Genomic DNA, 13,368 nt, shown 5'->3' with positions numbered 1-13,368 from the left:
TTATGTATATCATGAAAAATTATATTCATTTTCCAGTAAAATTACAAAAGTAATTAAAAAATTATTTTACTTTATTTTGTTTCATAAGCTTATGAACAAACAAAAGTTTCATGTAGATTTGACATTTGAATAAAAAAGAAAAAATTTGTTGTCCAAATAACTATCTTTTTCCTGTTTAGCCTCCGGTAACTACCGTTTAGATAATTCTTCAGAGGATGAATGAGGATGATATGTATGAGTGTAAATGAAGTGTAGTCTTGTACATTCTCAGTTCGACCGTTCGACCATTCCTGACATGTGTAGTTAATTGAAACCCAACCACCAAAGAACACCGGTCTAAAAAAAAATTATTTAGCTATATTCAGTTCCATATTAAATAGAGTATCAAATTTTTCTGGGAATTAAACTTTCATTTTATAGTAAAAATTGATTTTCTAATATTTTTTTGGTTATTCTCTTTTAAATAAAAAACTAGACATTTTTCACTGGCTTTTTTTAAAAATATCATTGCGGAAATTTTAAAAAAGTACTCCATTTCCGCTCTTTCATTTATCTAAATATTTTATTTAGGTTACTGGCTTACGTTTAATTATATCAAGATTACGGAAGATATGAAATAGAGATATGAAATAGATAAGATATCATATGAAATCATTAAAAACATTGTTGTTTCAAAAATTATTTGAAGTTACATTATTTTTAATAAGAGAATATTTGATCAGATTTACAGTTACTGCTTAACTTTTAAATTAACTTTACCAAATTTTATTTGTAAAAAATTTTTTATTTTATTATCCTCTTATATTCAAAACTGTATTTTTTAATACGATTTCCACAAGTAGATAATACATTTATGAACCTATGAAAATACGTTTTTTATATAGAAGGCCTAAATGACATTTTTAAAATGGTATTTTTCATTTATGAAAAATACCAATTTTGTTCATTTAAATGAAAAATATATTTTTTTTAATAACCTATCATCTTTCTGTGTACCATTAACGTCAAGTACCTCTCCCTGCTTAACCCTAATTGCTTTCCATAGATTATTATCTTTTATCCACAGTGTGTATGTATATATTTACATATGGAATGAAAAATGACACGCATGATGCACTGTGAAAAATCTTGAATAATTTTGTGAAAAGAACAAATTTTTTATGCATACAGTAACGATGAGATGGGCTGTGGGAAGAATTGTGAGGGAATGAAAGTGCTTTTTTTTTACCATCCACCTCTAGTTCCCTGATGTCGATGCAGGCAGTTGATAGGGCAGACCACGCGTGTGCAATCTCGATCATATGGTATAACCATTTTTTTGGTTTTGACGCTGTTTTGACATGTTTTATGTCTGTCCCTGTTTTTATATTGCCTTAGGGCTATCTAACAAACAGGTGATTGGATCATATAAGTTCAGGACAGCCCTATCGTTTATTCTTAATAGAAGCAACCCCATCATTCTTTCCCAGTTATTCATTTATTTTTTTAACCCCCCTCCTTTAGCGTACTGGTAAAACACTAACTGAATGATAACACGCATTTCATGACAAGATCGTTTATTATATATCTTGGCTATTATCATTAATAAGGTTACTTTTAAATGTAATTTAAAATGAATAAAATCTTTTCTGGATTTAATTTTAAGAATAATTTTTATTCATGGTAGAAACTGAAAAAAATAAACTTCAGCATTTTTTTTTGAACTGATTATATAATTTTATTTGGAGATTAACTTTAAATTTAATAACTTTAAATTTAATCTTATTTTTTTATCATAATACCCTCCTAGCAGTAATTTAAAATCAGATTTTTTAAACTCCTAATTAATTAATTAAAAAGTGATTGAATGAATAATGAAATCATCCGATAAAACTGAATATCATTTATAGGTTATTATAATAATAAAAGTTGTACTTCTCAATGTTTTGATGCGATATTATAAATTATTTCGTGATATGTATCCCCACTAACACAAATTATAAACAGAAATATCGGTTTTTTAATGATGAATTAATTCACACCACAGAAGCTTACAATACAAGATTATGCGTGATAAAATAAACTGGAAGTTTATTATATGAAAACGACTATATCTGACCAGGATAAAACCCAGGTACCCCGTATGAAAGGGCTAGACGCTACCATTTCACCACGGAAATTGACTTTTCTGTTTTTATATTTTTTATTTCCTTTTTTATAATCTGTTTTATTTGCTATCACTGTTTCATTTCTTTATATTCACTTCGAAAAGAATATAAAAAAGGGGGAAGGAAATAAATAGCATTTATTTATGGAAATCACTTTTTTATTGGAATTTAATTTATATTTGTTCTTGAAGTTTAATAAATACGTTTAAAAAATGTAATAAATAAATATAATAATTTATATATACAACAAAATTATTAGTTCTTTTTCTGTTTAGAAAACTGTACGATAGCCTGCAAATTAATCCGAACACAAATGTTATTTAATAAAAAGTTGCTTTATTTATAAAAAAAAATATACCTGTACAAATAAAGAAATAAGGAAATTAACATATATATATATATATATTAAATCAGGAACTAACCTGTTATTTTGTAAGATTGTAATTTTGGTTGGTGTACAAACAAAAACAATCATAAAATGTGATTTACACTTTTTTTTTCATTTCTTCATCATGAAACCAAACCAATATTATTGATTTATTTTGAGTTCAATATTTGTGATACAATTCATTTTTTAGATTTATTTTTTAACCATTGCCCAAAGATTTTCAATTGCGTGTAAGTCTGGGGACTGATTCACTTTGTTTCTTTCATCGAAAAAAAAATATATATATAATTTCTTTTGTGTATAGTTCTTTTACACGTGGAAATCTTGATCGTTAATTACAAAAGAATATAATCACTTTACAGTGATGCGACTGTTAACTAAACGCCAAAATAGATATAAACAAATATTGATCCTTTACTTCCTTCTACTCTTTTATGAAACAATTTTTTTAATTTTTTAACTGATAGATAATTGAGTTTCTTAGGAATTTTAATGAAAAAATTTCTAAGAGAGAAAAATTAGTTCTGAAGGAAATTTTTTCATTAAATTTGTGTTTACTGAAATTATTAAAATATGAGCAAAGCTATTTTTTTTATTTTTTTTTAATAATTGCATAAAACGGGAATTTTATTAAAACATAAAATAATTCATATCGTGCATTCAAAATACATTATCTAAAATGAAAATTTTTATCAGTGAGGCTGTTATATTTACAAATACATGGTGTTAATATTTGAAAGTAGTCAATTTTTGTTGATACGGTGCTTTTCTACACTTTGTCATTTAATTGAGAATTATTAATTTTGTAGAAAAATATTCAGTAGAAATAATTTTAAGATTAACATTTTGCTTTTTGTATATTTTCTGAGATAATTCAATATGAAGTATTGAAAGTCTTTTGAATAATTCATAAAAACTCGAGATTTGTGTACCAAAAAATTACTCAAGTTTTTTTTGTCTACAAACCATCCATCATGCAACTATGACAAAATTTGATAGATATGATGATGAATTCAAAATCTTATTGATAAAATATGGTTTATTTTGTAAGTATATACTCTACTCCGTATGAAAGATAAAATAACGCCATTGATTAATTTCAAACCTATGGAGTGTACCAGATGACTTTGATTTCGCGCTGTGCAATGAATCATATACAAATGGTACGATTCATAAAATATCTAAATATATTCGGCATATCTAATTTCATAAAAAAAAAAAAAAAAAAATGTTATGAATTCATATCATAAAGAAAGCCGCTTCATTTCTTACTCTGATTTTCTAACTTTTTTTTATGGCATCTGTGACGAACAATGCAAGATGAAATACAAGTATGATGTTGAAGTCTACATTGGAAGGTTTTATCTTTATATTCCTTTATGCTTATATTTTTTTTCTTGGATGAATAGAACTGCTTCTTTAGATTTTTATTATGTTTTTAGGCAATTGCGTAATAAAATGCCAGAGTTTGCATGTGACGCGAGTTAATGCACGGCTGCTGTCTAGATGAAATATGCGTTCTGCGAAATTGATTCTTTGACGACTCGAGCGTTCTCAGTTCCCTCTACTCTTTTTAAGTTTTAGAAACGCGGTGCGGCGCGACGAGTCATAAAAATTGGTCGTCCGCTATTCGTACTTAATGTCTATCATTTAATTTACACTCCTTGAAGGTTGTATTAACGATAATTCATATTTTTTTATTTATTTCAAAACACCGTAACCTTAATCCATTTTTTCCAGTAATAATTTTAATGTCATGAATCTTATTTTTTATGCAGCTGTTACGAATGTATTCGTAATTGAATTTATTATCACAAATTATTAATGTATAAATATTTCTATGTTACTAACTTTTTTTTACTAAAAGTGCGCTTGTTTAAAATTAATTCTTGATGTTTTAAAATATGTTTTATCGGATTTAATTATTTTATTTAAAAAAAAAACCTTACTTAATATTTAATAGTATAACAGAAAAGATTAATAACAATCAATTCCTAAATTATTATTTTTTTTACGTCCTATAATTTTATTACAAATATATCACTATAGATTATCCCAATATTTAGTTATTATAGATATTCTAAGTGATAATGCCGTAATGTTAATTTATAATCATATTATTTACATAAAAACAAAGAAGTCTTTATTTATAACGTAAGGATATTCTAATAGCGACAGTTTTATGATAGGGATGCTCTAACAATAATACATGAGAGTCTAAATGGACCATTTACGCAGAGAACAGAAATTCTCTTCTGTGTTAATGTGTTTGTTACACTCTACTGAAAAAAGGGCAATTAAGGGTAAAGCAAACACGCATTCAAATTTATTTATTTTTACTTTCTCACCAGACATTTATATTCTGTTTTATTAATCAATTTGGTTCATCTGTATTTATGTTAAATTTTTACTCGGGGAAAAATTTTCAAAATGGTTTTCCCTTTGAAAATACAAAAATAATTGATTTTCATAACTCTATGTTTGAGATGTTTTAGAACTAAAACACTTAATTTCCTATTAAAAATGTAATAAATCTATATATTTAAATTAATCGGCAAAAACTTTGACGAGTCCCCCAGACCCAACCACTGTACCAATTTAAAAAAAAAAATTAAAGCTTATGGTCTCCCATTTTCGGGAAATATCGCATCGCATAAGCGACAACATCACTATACATTTCTTATGGGGAAAGATCTCGCAAAAATATCTTCCACGAAAAGGTTCCCGAATGAAATTTAGTGCGTTAGGTGCTAGTTATAAAATATTATACTGTAAAATAAACAATATTTCAATATGATTTTTTTTTTTATCAGATTACTCCAAAGTAATATTTTTCATGGAGTTATGTTTGTCTGAACCCGATATTTTCTGAAAATCTGAACTGATTTTCACGAAATATATATATATATATATCAAAAAATTTTTCTCAGTTTTTAAAACATAGCGTACATAAAAATTTTAAGAACCTATATAATATTTTCTCTACTCTGCAAAACCGAAATACGTCATATAAAAAAATTCGTCATATCAGAAAGATATAAGATATTTTATTTATACTAGATGTAAGATAAGACATAAGATATTTTATTTATACTAGTATAAATATACTAGTGTCTATACTAGTATTTATACTAGTATAAACACAAAAACGTACTTCAAGTAGGATTTTTTATATAAAAAATAGTGATAAAAATAAAAATACATACATGCAAATTTTATTCATTTTTTGATAAAAGATAACTCAAATTAAAGGGACTTATTCAGAGCATCAAAATAAACAAAAACATTTGTACAGATAAATTCCCTATATCGCTTCATTTTCCCTTGTCCACTGTACTGTACATTTTTCAGTAAAAAATTATATCTTAAGAACGATTTGAGATATTTTAATGAAAGTTGGTATATAAGTACCCAAAAGCATCTTCTGAAAAATAAATTTGAAAAGCTTACCTGTAAAAATTCCAAAATGACGGGAATTAAAATTATTTAATTATTAATACCTCCGTAAATATTAGTTTTGATGAATAAAATGTATTAGATAAAATGTGATTAAGCCCTTTATTGTGAGCAAAATAACACCTTATTTGTTCAAATCGGTTGATAAATCATATATATGCTTGATCTCAAGAATAGGGCACCCTTGACAATTTTCTGCCCGTTCTCACTTTCTTCTCTAATTAAATTAAAAATAATTAACAATAATTCCTATTATTAGTTATTATTACAAACAATTCAAAGAAATTAAATAATATACTTGAAATCCAATTACTGTGAACAGTAATATATATAAAATTTATTAAAAATAGTTATAAAATACTAGTTTAATATTATATCAATTTCTTTATCCTTAAGTCATGAATAAAAATTTGTAAAAATTTGCTTATTATGATATTATAAATTTTTTCCATTGCCCAATATTCTATAAATAAATTCTCCCACTTTGTGGGAGAATTTGTTTTGTTTTCCAAAATTCCACTTTTGCTTTCCCAAAATTCCTTTTCAGCATCTTTCCCCGAACTTTAATAAACATCTATCAAATTTTCTACTATCACTAAGTAGGTTTGCATGTCCTGTTAATAAATTGTCAGGTTCAGATTACTCGTTTATACAGTTTGTTTGCTAAATGCCAAGCATATTGGAGGTTTGTTTAATTCTTATAAGGAATAAATTTAATTTGTTTCTAATGTTTAACGTTAAATACGAGTAAAAATATCTTGAAAAATATTAACGAAAGTAATTGTAATAAATTTAAATGTATGTTTTAATGTTTGTCCTAAAGAAAAAAAACAAAAAAATAAATCATGTATTCTAAATAAAATTAGAAAAATAAATTCACTATACTGTGAATTCAAGACGTTAAATATCAAAATCAATAAATTTACTACTTTTATTAAATCATAGTTCATGATTGACCAATTAATATGTTTCTGTCAATCTTTTCAGAATTTAATTTTGTAATTGGGTTAAAAACAGGTAAATTTACCTGTTTTGAGCTATAAGAATTCAGAAAAGTCAATAAAAATTCAAAAAAAAAATCAATAAAAATGCATTCCTGTTGAAGCAAGACTTTACTTGAATAAGTGTTGATGTAACCAGTTAAGCTAGTTAGACATGAGAAAAATCAGCTACCTCATTATTCGAGCTACTAGTTTACCAATAAGTTCAACTGATAAATGGTCCAGAGTAAAGCTTCAATTTGTATTTCGTGCCATTAATCTAATTAACTGATAAAATAGTACTTTAGACTATGATTTATATTGATGAAAAAATCGTTAAAAAATTCTTAATCTTAATAACTACAACCACGATCACAAGTCAAATGAGATTAAATGTGATATCAGCGTTAGCTGTATACCGAAGTAGAGGGGACTCTTATCAATTGGCCTCAAAAGATTATTCTTTGCGTAATCTGCTATTGATAAAACTGTGCCCCCATTATTAGGAATTCCCAAAATTCTGTATATAATAAAATATATGAATCTAAAACATTACAGAGAGCTGTTATCCGGATGAGAGATTTTAACTACACCCAGGTTTCAACTTATTTTCGAGTTTGAAGAAAGTTGATGTTTTGCTGGCAAACACAATCCCATATTGTTGGTTAACATTTGTGTTATAGCCTTTTAAAATAGTCAATTTTTTTAAGACGATTTATACATTTTTGAGTAAATTTTATTTATTATTAGTAAAAACAACTTGATGTTATAAAAGGTTATTTAAACTATATGTAAAAACCGATTTTCAACCCGTACTACTGCTACTGGATTTCAAAATAGCAACTGGATTTCAATACTGCTGGTTTCATCTTATTCAGTGCTAGTATTCAGTGGTGGTGGTGACTTAGATTTACATATTCGTTAAAAATTCAAAAGTTGATTTGTGGTTAAAATTATTTTTTGGATTACCATTTTTCCGACGAATCTGTTAGGAACTCAAAATTTTAGATGGAAATAGAAATAAATGGTGATAAATATGGTACAAGGACTTTCCTCAGAACAGATAACTATATAATATATAGAGTATTGATTAGTATTGAATAATTCTCAATTTATATAATCTACGTCAAGTTGTGGGCATTGTAAATGTCATTAAATTAGAAAGGTATGCAGACAGTAATCTTTTTTTTTACTTATTCTAATTACATAAACTAGACAAAAGATGATGATAATAATAGTTAAAGGAATGTTTCGTTTTAAATACAACCATTAATGGTTTTCTGTATAAATCCTAGTAGGTGACTTTATGAGATGAGTTTTGTTGTACTTCAGATGTCAGTCATGCATAATAATGTTCAGTTAATTATGACTAGGATAATAGTCATTTCCCGGACGAGACATAAAACTAAGCACAATGGGGTGCAAATACAACTGTCCATTAAACTTTAGTAGCAAAGGAAACTCATGAGCAGAATAAACTGAAAACTAATAAAAAGTGATCCGTTACAATGACAACGCAGACTGTACAGCTTTTCTGACCGGGAGTATTGTGGGCCCCCTAATTTGGAGAGACCATTATGATGGACCCCCGGGGTTAGAAAAAGGGCGTTTGACTAGCGACCACCAAATTGGGGGCGTCGGTCCGCCGTTAACGTAGAAGGCCGTAAACAGTGAAGGGTTAGCTTTTATTGTGATACTGGTTTTATTGGCGTGTGAGATCATTAGAGCTGGTCTGATGGGATTAAGTCTTCTGTCTTACGCTTTTCTCTATCTCACTCATTTTATCTAATTCCTTTTTCCTACTGACTGACCTTTGTAATTGTTTTTGCAATTCTGAAGCGATTTATCGTACTTCGATTATTTTTAATTTAATATTTGTGGCTCTTGAAAATAAAACATTTTGTTAGAGCTGTATAATGCCTATATATATATATATATATATATATATATATAATGGCAAGATCAAAATGAGACATCGTTTTGAATTTATTAAATGAATTTTTACAAATACCGTTTTTTCATCAGTTGATTGACTGATTTGATGGCATTTCTACATTATTTTTTAATTCACCACATAAAGCTTGTGCGTGGGAATTTTAAAATGGAAATTTTGTGAAGTATGAAAACTGTCGTGCCTGAAGGAGATTATTATCTACTATTCTAATCCTTGTTTTTTCTTCATTTTTTACATATTTTTATCTGTATTTTCCCTACACTTCCCTGAACTACTAAATTAAACAATCCCGGATACTCAAATTAATTTATCTTGGGTAATTACATTGGGTGATTACTACAAAAGTTGTCATCTCATCCTCTGAATCAATACCTAATGGTGGCCCCGGAGGTTGAAAAAAAATTATATAGATCTAAAGCGACAAAATGGAAGCCTAATATTGAACAAACTCTGTTCGGTCGAGTAAAATCAACTTTTAAAAAACAGTTCAGACTCCATCTTGTAGTTTTCTTATCGAATAAGATATGTAATACAAATGGTTTTAAAGACATTTTAGTTGTTACAATATACGCCGATTTCTGCTTTTGGGTTTTCATCACTTCAGAAATAAGTTTTTATTTGCGACTGGATTCACATCATTTTCACCGTATATTTGATTGGTCATTTCGTATTTTTATAGTATCTTATGTACTGTGTCTTTGATTTCATACATGCCTTCGGGAAATTCGATATTCTTCTCGACATCATAATAAAACATATCGATTTTATCTTTCTTGACATTAGGTATATTATTGTAGGTAATCCCGAAAGTAGAAACATTACTTTCCCGAGAGAAGGCCAAGGTGAACATTTCCGCAGTTAAATGAATCTAATTCGTGTATGCGTTCGTAGTTATACAAGATATTTAAAAGTGTTTCGTTCGATGTCTTAAAATACCAGCTCCGAAGGTGGGTTCAAGTTTCCGTTACCATACAAGTACTCGATCTTGTCTAAGTTAACAATACTCGACACACTACTGAGTTTATTTTTTCGGATATCGCGTCTCTTATAAACACAGAAGTCTGCGGAGAAGAGTTTTAGTAGTGACATCTTCATTGACTTTCTTGTCAGCCTCATTTGTCGTTTTCCTCTTCTTGATTCCACAACCGGTACGGCATGAAGGGTACATTTAAAGGTAGGTCACAAACGCTGCCTTCACCGCGTTTACGTGTTCTACGTTTACCGAACCGCAGACTTTGTTCTTTGCTTTCATGTTTTACCACCCGATCTGCAGCTTTTTCACCAACACTAGCGTTGAATGACTTTACTCTCTCCCAAGGTCTTTCTGCCAATATTCTGTACTCTTCAGCCCTGTTTTCCAAATCTGAGTGCTTAGAATATGTGATACGTGCTCCTTGCACGTGAAAAAAATCTAAGTGTGAAAAAAGCGGATCCGCTAGCACAAATAGAAACGTAAGTGGACCCACCAACGGAAGCGTACAGACTAGCAGGCTTGCTAGCGCCCAGGCTTTTCCAAAATCGTACAGGCAAGCGAAGAGGGTTTTGCAGGCTAGCGCACGGGCTTTTCAAAAGCGTGCGGACTAGCGTTTGCGCTTTTTTAATCAGTAACAAATTCTGTAAAGTAGACGTTAGAAGTAAAAGTAGCAGTGGCTGTTTGTCTTTTGCGTGACGTTTGACGTTAAACGTCATGTCCGGTGTTACATGATCGTGGTAAATATGCCTTAAATTACGCTCTAAGGAAAAGTGGAGGAGCCTGGAGACGATGGCTGATGGGTGGTGACAAGGCGACGCTTTTACTTGGTGGTGGTGGTAATGGTGATGGCGAAGGTGACCTATAGGTGGTGTGGCGACACGGGATCAAAGGTCAAGTTTTTCCTTGAATTGCAATTACTACTTTAAACGAAGAAATTGAAATTTTTTGAAGACTGCTCCTTCCAGATCAAAAATCTAGTGTTAATAATCAAATTATTTCATGATGATCATTGCCAAGACACAGTATTTAAGGTGGGGTGGATTACTTGTAGTACGATCAGTTGTTAGCCCCATATGCAACAATTAGCTTGCATCAATAATTAGATGCTAGGATTAAGTCATCAAGAATTCTTAATAATCTTATTATTCTTGCAGCTAAATTTATGTGCGACCAATGCAGTCTTCAAAAACAATTTTAGGATCTTTGATATAAAGGCTCTTGTAAATTATTTTTTTAGAATACAATTTCTGTTAAAGTACCAAAATATGTTCTAATGAAGCACAGGTAATATCCAAATTTAAAAAAAAATATTAATAGAAAGTTAAAACAGGTTTTTTAGTTCTATACTCAACTTTGAACATTTTTTGTACTTTTTTTCATCTTTTCAGATATTTTTTTATATTGTTCATTACATGTGTGCACATCAGCTTATTCTACTTTGAAATGTTTGTTAATTAAGTCAGCACTTTTATGAATAAAATATTTTTTTTGTTTAAGGGGTTACTTCTTAAGATTTAAAGTGATTCAATTTTAAAAACACATTTTATCTTTATAAGGAATTTATACAAATAAAAAATTTCCTTTTCTATAAAGGAAATGTAAAGGAAAAAGGAAACAAGTAACTTTAGTAGGGGTAGATGAAGATTGAATCTGGACCAATATTTAATAATACGATTTTTGGAGATGAAGTGGGCAAGCAGCATCCTTATTGCGGAACAAGATTATAGTGTTGAGAGGACATTGGGGGTGACTACGGTTAGCTTATATCGAGGGATGTAAGAGATGTAACCCGATTATTAGCGGACTTCTGTAGAAGATGATATCCGGTAACATACTTGTAGATTATCTTGGCAGATGTTCAGCAGTAGTTATTTCTTTTATTATCTAAAATAGAACGCCTGCTGATAAATCTAATATTGAGCTTTAAAATTTGATGAAAAATCGTCTTATTATTAATAAGAGGAAATTTTTCAAAAAATCATCTTTGGCGCAGTCAATGTATTTTATATTAGTTAATTAACCAATCTATATATTAATTCATCAGAACATTTTTTTGTATTTTTTATATAGATTGAACTTTGCATTTTTTCCATAATCTGTCTCATTATTTGTATTAAGACAACAATCTACATGTTTTTTTTGTTCAAATCAGACTTAATCTATTTATTAGGAAAGCGTTTTATGTACTAGGTTAAAATATTTCCTTAAAATCTTGATTTAAATAAAATAAGTAATGGGTGTAATCGTTTAAGCCCTTAGAATTACGAATTAGAGTTTGATTAAAAACATATTAACAGGAAAGGATTTAAATCTTGTCTTTCTATGTGCCCAAAACTAGATAAATATATCCTATTGTAAATATACAAATGTCATTACTCTACGTAATTTTTTCGCCAACTTGAAAAACGGTAGCTTAGCTCTAACTTTGAATTTAACTGCTACATTTCTAGTCATCAATATTATGACAATATGAACTTATTTACTAAGCCCATCTCTCCAAAAAGTTTGTAATAAAAAAATTTATTCAGGTTCTGTAATATATAAATCTCAAATTTTTAATTTCTACTGCACAATGTGTCACAAGAACCAATTTTATAGAATTTTACTGGAGGAAAAATTTCAGTTGTATGAAAAAAAAAATTGTTTAAATGATGATTTTAACTACGGAAGTTTAAATTTTAAACTAAAACAAAAATTTAGTTATTTTCCTAATGTGTACGATACAATCTGAACAGTAAGCAACCCTCCATGGTCCAATTAAATGAGGATGATATGTATGACATATAAATGAGGAGGTATAGTCTTGTACAGACTTAGTCCGACCATTCCTGAGACGTATGGTTAATTGAACACCAACCACCAAAGTACACCGGTATCCACTGTCTAGTATTCAGATACTTTCAGCTGTTAAACAACTAATTTGAGACAAGTTAATAGAACATCCCGGTGGGCTTTATGCAAATATGAACAAAAACTATTAGCTATTCAATTGCAATTAAATTTTTTTAATTAACTTTAATAAAATAATCTACTAATTAGAATTAATAATAGATATTATATAATTAATAAAAAATACTAATGTGAATGTTAATATTAGAGAATAAATAATAATTTAAAAGATTAAAATTTAGAAAGAAAATCTCTTACATATTTAATTAAATGGAGATTAAATAAAAAGAACAAAAAGTAACCTTAATCATGGTTACAATAATAATAATAATAATAATATCATTCAAAAGCAAATTAAAGAACAGTCTTAAGAAAAAAATAAGGATTTTTAAAAAACAAATATGAAAAAGAAGAGTGCTTTTAGGTTTTTCTATACTTACGTCTTAGTAATTCCTCTTGTTTTAGTCCCCCTATGGTCTAAGATTAACGTTTTATTGCCCCTACCAATAAAAAAACTGGATTGATCATTTATGTGCTTGTAAATTTCTCAAAGGTGAAATCCTAATTCTTTAAAATAAAAA

At 28.4% G+C, this 13,368-nt stretch overlaps 1 long non-coding RNA gene across 1 annotated transcript in view; it reads left to right on the top strand.

Annotated features, from left to right (window-relative positions):
* The window catches only part of LOC142328166 (uncharacterized), a 68,888-nt gene that overhangs the window by 41,508 nt on the left and 14,012 nt on the right, over positions 1 to 13,368 (top strand). The gene's annotated exons all lie outside the window — the stretch shown is intronic.

Source organism: Lycorma delicatula, chromosome 7 (genome assembly GCF_047948215.1).
Source record: "Lycorma delicatula isolate Av1 chromosome 7, ASM4794821v1, whole genome shotgun sequence".
Lineage (NCBI taxonomy): Eukaryota > Metazoa > Arthropoda > Insecta > Hemiptera > Fulgoridae > Lycorma > Lycorma delicatula.
This window is presented reverse-complemented; position numbering and strand designations above follow the sequence as displayed.